Genomic DNA, 9,783 nt, shown 5'->3' with positions numbered 1-9,783 from the left:
AATGTTTGGCTATTAAATAATAGTTGATACTGGATTAATAGTTAATCAATTGTTAATTTAAATAAAAAAAGGGTTGCTTTCATAGAGAACAACAAATGAAGAACTTGATAATATATTAGAAATTAGTACTAGTACGGAATCAAGCAAGTGATTCATCGAAAGCAATATTTACATACAGTATCCTTCCCTAAGGATATGAGACGCGGACAATAAGAACGACACAGAAAAGCAAATTGAAAGCAATAGCAACGTGGCTGTAGGTAATGGAAATAAGAACGATAAGCAGAGTAACAAATGAGGAAGAACCTGGAGGGGTGGATGAAGGGATAAGTCTATGGTCACGAGAATAATAGGGAAATTGTTTGGACGTAGCCTGAGCACGATGCACGATGAGTTACCGAAAACCACAATTGAAGGAAACAAGGAGAAAAGAATTTTCAGGAAGGTCTCGTCGAGGGAAAGGAAATGGCAGGGAGCATGAGAGTCTGAACACTGAAACCTAATCCCTGGAGTAATTTGGCTGTGAGCAGAGATGGTCACGAAGAGAATGAAAATGTCGGCCAAACAATAAACCTCTTATCAAAATAAAATAAAACTTTCCTTAGCCGTGAGTGAATATTCAGATCCCTTATCTTTGAAACAATGTTAAACTTCGGTGTTACAGTTTCCCCTTGAATCTTATTTCCATCGTCGTATTTACATTGTAGCCCGACGGAGATATAAATTCTTGTTATATTCCCAAAAGAGATATTTCTAATGAAACCTTAACCTTGTGATTTGATTTGCTAAATATTTCTTATGGCATTCCAAGCATGCCAATATGGTTGTAAAACTTATCACAATTTAGGAATTAGAGCTTTGAAAAACAAGTCTGAGAACTTTTACATGGGTCGCCATTTCTTTGCATCCACGCATATATCTTAACAGGAGAATCGACCGCTAGCATTCACTGAGGAGACGGTGTTCACATTCTTAGGTGCGCATTCACATTCGTGCGTGTGGCGAAGGAACGTCGAAATGAACGCCTCTTAAACCTAGTACTTTTAAGGCGGATGGCGCCACTCTACACCTGCGGTGCTCCTGGCGCCCACACAATCGAAAGCGGTGGAACAAAGCGACTCCATCCTCGGGGGAGGAAATTGAAGGCGACCCGGGCACTACAGCACACCCTCTCTCTCTCTCTCTCTGCCCGTTTCCCCGTAGATTGGATGCTAGACTAGCAAGGAAAGACGATGAATATTAATTGGCGATGCGATACTACAACATTTCACAGAATGATCCAATTTCAGCAGTTTTAAATAATTCAAGCCCAGGTAGCTAAGAACCATGCGTATATAGCTACGGCAGTAAGGTTATCATCAAAAAGAGACTCACTAACTTTCGAATTTTCGGTGGTCGTAGTCACCTTCATCAAGGAAAAGAGGGATAGAACTCTATCTAGAGTTCTATCCCTTTCTTCCTTGATGAAGGTGGCTACGACCACCAAAAATTCGAAAGTTAGTGAGTCTCTTTTTTGTGTGTTTCTGTGTTTTTGTCTGTGTCCACAAGTGCTAAGTGTTATAAATATATATATATATATATAAATATATATATATATATATATATATATATATATATATATAAATATATATATATATATACTCTATATATATATATTTATATATATATACACGTATATATGTATGTATATATATGTATAAATATACATACACGCCCCGCCCTACCCTCCCCCATTCCTTTCGTCCAAAAAATTCAAGTCTGACTAGAAAAAGGCCTAAGAGACGGCTGAAAGCTCAAAATATCTTAAATGTGATTGTCTTTTTACGTGTTTTCTATTTGTATTTGTATGTTCTATTGTGCCGTACAATTGCTGTGTCTGTATATATATATATATATATATAAATATATATATATAAATAAATAAATAAATATATATATATATATATATATAAACATTAATATAGATTTTTAAAACACAGAAAAATAAAGAAAGGACACATATGTAGTTTTGACATTTGGACGGCACGGCCGTCGTCATCAGGTTCTATTGATAAAAAAATACACTAGAATAGATACAGAAAATTTACTATTTTCATCTCAAAACTACACATCTCTACTATTTATAAATATTCGCCAAACAGATTGAAACGTTTTCCGTATCTCTGGACTAGTTTTCAAATTTTTTCAGCACATAATTCTGCCGTCTGAGATACCGGCCAACCGATGACTGCATCTTGAAGTTCCTCGTCTACACGAGCACAAAACATGTGTAGTAGCCTAACTTTCCAGTCGTCATTCCATGCAACAGAGTCGTGTACACCTGTGTAAAACTCTCTAAAGATTTCAGATATGGTAAAACAACGGTTTTCACGAACTTTTCGTCAATTTGCAGGTGCAGTTCATTGTTCACCACATAAGACGGACGGCCACTTCTGCCATCGTCATGGTCATTTGTGTTAACACTCCTAAACGAACGACAACACTGACGCACAACTCTTATTGTCACTCATTGCATTTGTTCCGTACAGAGCACAAATTTAAATGATGAATGTCAGTAGCTTTGAAGTTTTTTAATGAGTAAAAACCTGATCACTAAACGGGCTTCACATTTGACAATACCTGTAGTTCAATTGGAGTGAATTTAGACTCGCCATTGTAAACATACGACAAGCGGCGTGGCCTTCCGACCACTGTAGTTCGAGGCCAACTGACCCATTGAGTGCGTCAATGCAGCAATAATTCGGCTTCCTCTCACTAATTTTCACGCTACGCGAAAACGGAGGTCACCTCCTGCACAGCCCTCGCTTTTATGCACTGAAACTTCACTCGTTATGTATTGCTTAGTGGCAGAGTACAATGCACATTTGCGCTGTAGGTATATCAACACTCAAAGGGAGAAATACCAAAACCAATTATTTGAAAGAAATGCGGAAGATATATGTATTTTAATTTTGAAACAGATGTCCGAAACAACAATTCGAATCCACCATTTATTTGGTAGTTCAGATGCCTGGTCCTTTCGTGTGCCCCGGTCGGTTTACACTTTTTTGTTCCAAAAAATGCGAAATGAGCTCATAAAAACTTTATTTTACAAAATTTGGTCTAAATCAATTCTGTTCCCTTCAAAATACTCTCCCTTCGTAGGCTATGCACTTCTTATTCCATCCTCTTTTCAACTGTTTAAGCACACTTTGATGTCCTCGGCAGTTAGGCTTTTAAGTTTTCTCGTCGTTTCTTGCTTCAATGTGCCTATATCTTCCCAGTGATGTCCCCTCATCACTTTTTTGCATTTTAAGAATAGAAGAAAGTCGCAGGGGGGCGATATCTGGAGAATAATGAGGATGATCAAGGATGATGAATGAATTTGTTTTGCCTGAAACTTGGGAGCAATCAATGCTGAATGTGCAGGTGCGTTGTCATGGTGAAGGATCCATCATACATCATGTTCGGGATTTACAGAACATTTTGATAATAAATATTCTTCCCTCAATCGCAATTTAGCTCCTAAATTTCGTCCGCCTAATGTTTACACGAACTATTTACCATTTCATTATTTCTTTCATATTCACATATTTTTAATTGCAAATATTAAAGAAAACCCAAACGTGAAGGCACGACTTTGAATATATCATAAAAAAAAATGTCAACTACGTAAATACTCTTTGGTGGAACTGACATCAAATTTTGATGACGGATAAACCACTTTAACGAATCCTTGCAATATTGTCACATTTGTGAAAATATGCACATCTACACAGGGTTCCAGAGGTGAAATAATTTGTTTTAGCTCCCTAAAAAAAAACGGATTGTCCATCATTAAAGGGATAATGGAACATTTCCACAAATATGTAGGGAATTGCTAAACTTTCACAGTTTATGGTTAAAATGATAATTTGATTAATGACTTACAAAAAATATCGTATGCGTTCATAATCAAAAATAACAAACAAATAACGTTTCGGATCTATTTACTCACACAAAAATAAATTACAATTTGTTATTTGATTTTATCAGTCTCTTCCCAACCATAGGGTATAACTACCCTTGCAACTATGAATCACATTTCATAAATATGTCGTTAATGTTGCCTTATTGTATAAATTATCTTTAAAGAAAATAAGTGATATTGTAAATCATTGCCTCAATAGATGGATAACTGATCAGGTGACCTCATGATGATGTAATACATCGAAACCCGGTCGTAAAATTAAAAAAAATTATCAAGTGTAAAAGTGCTTCGATCAGTTATTCAAAATGCTCGACTTCCACCGCATCACGCCTGGAGCTACTCAGTTTGACCTCAATAGATATTGTAATACAACTTTCAGCACTGATGATGCAGTTTAAATTTCAACTAGGTGTATTAACTCAATGGAAGGAGTATTTATACTCCAAATGGCATTACTTGTGGTCAAGTCCGACGCAAGCTTACTCCCGTTAGAAATTGGAGTAACTGTCTGGGGCAGCGAGAGCTTGTCGTCCGAGCACGCCACTGATTCTCTCGCCGTGGCGAAGGCGACCATTCCCGCCCGACGGATCGGGCACTTGGTATCGAAGCGGCGGCCACACCCAACGGGCGAGGGGGACACCCTCCCGGGGTGTCAGTGGGCCGAAAGGGAGCGAGGGGAAAGAAGGCGATGGATGGAAGGAATGCGAAGGCCCAGGGATCAAAACGCCGAGGGAAAAGGGGGATTCCGGAGAAATGGGTGGAACGGAGGACTGGGTAGCTCTGGGGAAATGGATGGCCGGTGGGGAATGGGGCGGCAGAGGCGGACTTTTCGGAAGGGGTGGAATAGGAATGCAATAAGGGCCCGGACGAGGCGAAATATTGGACTGAGAAAAACCCGAGTTTCAGGTGCCAGTGTGTGTGTGTGTGTATATATATATATATATATATATATGTATATATATGTATATATATATATATATATATATATGTATATATATATGTGTGTGTGTATATAATAATGCACAATATACATTTTCATGTATATATATATATTTATAATTATATATATATATATATATTATATATATATATATATATATATATATATATATATATATATATATATATATATATATATATATATATATATTACTAAATTAACTTGGAATTTGCTTAATTACATATTTTTTCCTAGACGTTCGTCAGGTACTGTTTAAGCCAACACCGCGAAATTTTTCATCACTGGTTTACAAAGAAGATTATGTGGAATACGAGTAGGTGAGAATTTGATCCCCAAAAATGTATAAAAAGAGACATTTAAGGCGTGATATGGTGGAATATCGTCATTAATTAAAAATTGACAATTTTCCACAAAATAAATTAAATATGTAAAATATTTTATTGAAAATTGCCATTTTTTAATTAACCCCAAGTACGTGTAATAATTCAATGAAATAATAAAGTGTTTCGGAGGCAATATAAAGAATTTGCATCGGCGATACGTGTTTGTACCGAGGCACCATCGTTAACACGTACGAATGACTTTCCAACTAAGATACCAATCGATTTAAGTTTCCACTTATCATTCTGGTGCAGAAAAATATTGTATTAAATCGCATTTTCCCAAAAACCTCCCGTGGGAAGAGGATGAAACTTTATTTTTATAAAAACGATTTTACTAAATTACTGACTTGTTCGATATAGTTTTGAATATGGCCTTCTTGTGCATTATATTATAATACGTATGCATTAAAAGATGAAAAAAAGAGAAAAGAACATGAAGATGACCATCGACGACCATTTTCGGTGGATTTTCCCGAAATAGGAATAGTTTTAGCTTTCCGATGAGGGTCATACATTTTAGCAGGCATTAACACAATCATCAAAGGCTCTTCGGCAGGTGAGGGTGGAATAATGCGAACCTCGCGGGAGGTGGCGATGTGAACTTCACGCAGCATCTCGATTTTTAGGAGGAACACCTCCTTTCCTTGGGCCCGAACATGGTTTCTTTGAAAGACCTGGTACCAGAAAAATCGCACAACTTAGTTGCAGCTGAGTCCGCTTAGTGGATTTATCCAGATTCGATCTCGGGTCCTAGGGTCTGTGCCTCAACATACTGGCCTATGGTTATGCACAATATTAATCAAAAAGATATTTTAACATCCTATGCAAGAGGTCATGATTATAATAACATAATAGGGGAAGCCGAATGCTTCCTGAATTGACACACACACACACACACTAGGGCAGTACGCCTCGATCTGCAGCGTTGGGAAGGACGCCACTGGCCGTTCGTTTACAGCACCGAGTCAAAATGAACTAAACAATTTTAATCACCACCAAAGGTAAAATCTCCTAAGTAATAAAATTTTTACTGACTATAAACTTCAAAGCTGCCGACAGTCATCGGGAAATTGATGCTGCGTAACGACTGAGCTATGAATAGCATTGTTGTGAGTCATTGGTGTTGTCAGTTTAAGAGTGAAAAGACAAATCCCTATGATGTCCGATGGTACTTTGTCAGCCCATCTGCCAACACAAGGCGAGGCCGACCACTGCGATCCTCAATGTGAACATTGGTGCTGTGGCTATATTTAAACTAAGAATGGATAACATCTTCACTCATTATTATTCCGTCTCCGCACACACTCCACAAAGTTGCCCATCAATATTTGAATTGGCTTGTGGTTCTATGCCAGTGAAAACCTAATCACAAATCGCCCTCGACAGCACGCGTTGTGATTTTCTATAGCAGCGCACATTTATAACAGTTCGCAGAGTGACCAAAGTAGAATAACCACAGTCTGCTAACACACTACCACAGCAGGATGCATGCACTGAGTGTAGGCACTTTAAGACACCAAGATGGTGGCTCTAGCTTCAACCACTGCCACGCCAGGCCTAAACGTAAGTTACTTTCTTGACAGCCCTCATATTTTAGCCACAAAAGAGTATTCTATTCCGGTTTTTGGGGATGCCATATAACTCCAATCCCTCGCGAGTATAACTCATTATTGAAATCTTACACGCACCTCGCAACAGTCGGCAGCAGCAATGAGCAGTAAAAAATGAATATCCTCGCATCGGGAATAGATAATCTGGCAACATCGTCGAAACACTATTTATTGCAGCGCACCTTAAACCACCGGGAATTACCATTACCCTTCCTTGTATATAAAATTATTGGGCATTTCCTTCGTCATTGCCCGCACGCGTTAATAATTCCCTTGAACGAGAACTCGTGTTTGCGGAGACTGTTTGTGCACCTATCGGCTTGGCAGTCTTCGTTCAGAGCACGAGCAGAAGGGGGAGTCGGCTGCCCTAAACCTTAAACGTTATGGTTATTGGAAGGCAGTTTTCCATCGGCCATCGCACGGGCTGAAGTCTGAGGAAGCGAGGGAATGGTGGATGGGGACTTTATTGCAAGAGTCCCTTCCTGCGATAACAGGCGTAAACTGCGGTTTACGCTCTTTGTCTCCGAAGTTAACTGACCGAGGTCATGGGAGACACTGGGAGGGTATAAATAACGCCCTCGAGGGGATCGTGGAGACGAGAGAAACATTGAAACTTATATACCTGAGCTATTGAATAGAACGGATAACGCCGTGGTGCCCCTTTACTTATAGAACCCATTCGGCAACCTTAAGGACAACTTTCACGCCACCCTCGTGAAAATGTTTCAAAAGCCCTCTCACGTCATTTATGGATACGATGAAACATTGCAAATTATACGGATTTGACGATTAGTTGTTTCTAAGATGTCCTTTCTATAGTCCTATCTTTGGTTTTATCTTTTTTTTTTAAATATTACTGATTTACTTGATGTTAATGAATAATTCAATTTTTATGAGAAATATCCATAGTTTATGATCACCATCTATAGCATTAAGCTTTGGAGTATTCGCAATTTACACCCAACACTTTGAAATTTAACTGGATTCTGATGGATAGATACCAAGGTCTTTTTACTTGTAACACCTAAAAGTTAAAGATGATACGGGTTTTTTTTGCTTTAAGAATTTTTCGAAGACTTTTCTGTCTTTTAAACAAGTTTTCTTAACCACGCTTCCCGGATTAGACGGTGCTATCCGTCGAGGACACGCGTGATGGCTCACATTCAACCAAAGCAAAGACAAATCCGAATCAAATACATAAATCATCGATCACAAAAAGTTTTATACGAAATACACATCGATTTGATGCAAGCACACACCTACCTTCAGTATTGTGGATTGATTTGAAATTATTTTCAAAATTTTAAGCGACTCCAGGGGAGAAACGATTTTTTTAATGGTGGTTAATTATTACATTATAACTCCAAATGTGTACTGTCTATTCAAATGTCTATTAAACATTATTGCACCAGCAGAGGTCGGGAGATCATGTGCAATATACTGCATTATTTTCGCTAAATGACAGTATTCTGTTGGGCTCCGTTTCGAAATGAATAAGAATTTCTTTAACGTGAGAATTGTAGTTCATAGTGTAGTTATAATTTAAACACCCCTTTTGAGCCATGACACACATTAATTTTAAATAAATGAGACCAATGAAGGTAACGTTGGAAATTTTCAGTTGATATGTATCAAATGTAGCGTAAGGAAAATTTCTGTTGCTCTCATCAGAGAGCAACAAAATGAGCAACAATTTGAATACTGAAACAAGAAATTTAAATACTGTCCATCTTGAAAAACATTAACTATTCAGAAGTTCTGTTGAATGGGATTCCGTGTATCAATGCCCCGTAAAAATTTTGGCCCTTTTGGTCTTTTAGGTCTTTGGCCTTTTTCGTTATGCCTGTCACAAATTACCCCTACATCTATCTACCTCTACTCTATATCCTGCAAACCGCCGGATAGGCGTGTGGCGGAAGATGTTAGGACATCACCCGTAATTGAGAAAAAAAACCGCATGTAAAAGCCACAAATTTTTGCAACCCATAAACAAAACATTGTAGGCATTCATGCAAAAACCCTCATAACCCCCTCACATGCAAACACACAAACTACCAACTAACATACACATGCACCTGAAAATATACCTAACATCTTTGCAATGCTTGATCTTGTTCCGACTTGTAAATTAAATGTTTTTAATATTTCTGGAGTGAATTCGGTTTCTTATTATTACGATTCCTGATTGTCTGGGGAAAGAACGTGTATTTCTATCTATATGTCCTGGAATCCACCTCCAAGCGATGAGAATATATTGAAAAGTCGTAAATTTCACAGAGAAAATAAAGAGTGACATGTAACATACACTTAGAATTTCCCACAGATACCTCCTATCCTTAAAATCTCGTTCTGTTCTCCCGTTAAGAGTTCACTGCGATAGGGTACATACATACAAAGGGGGCCGGTTGAGATATTCGACCGCGATAACAAACATTCGCAGGGGAAGGCAAAGAACCTACTATGTCCGCGGTGACTGGAAATTCAGGTGGTTCATTTTGTCACACTGATTGCCTTTTTGTTTATTTACTTCTCCACGCCATTCAGATTTTCTTTTTTCCCGCAGTTGTCCACGTAAATTGGAAACGATGACTCCCTTTACATCGTGGTCCAGCCATGAAAACAAACGAGCCGCCAACGTAAGGGTAGGTGGCAAAAAAAGGTTCGCCAAGTGCGCCTTCAAATAACAACGCATTTTTCAGCAATGGTTTTGCTTGGAATAGTCATTGATGGAGACGTAAAGTCCATCAGGGATTGGCCAGTCAGTCCGTGTGCGTACGAGAATGTAAGCGCAACGCAGCACCCACCCACCCACCCACCCACTTTGATTTCTGGCCGGCGGACAAAATTCTTCCTCACTCGCTGGTTGGAAATGCCGCGGGC

The sequence above is a fragment of the Hetaerina americana genome, unplaced genomic scaffold (genome assembly GCF_022747635.1).
Source record: "Hetaerina americana unplaced genomic scaffold, ioHetAmer1.1.p SCAF_134, whole genome shotgun sequence".
Lineage (NCBI taxonomy): Eukaryota > Metazoa > Arthropoda > Insecta > Odonata > Calopterygidae > Hetaerina > Hetaerina americana.
The sequence above is the reverse complement of the archived record's forward strand: the minus strand, read 5'-3'. Positions refer to the sequence as shown.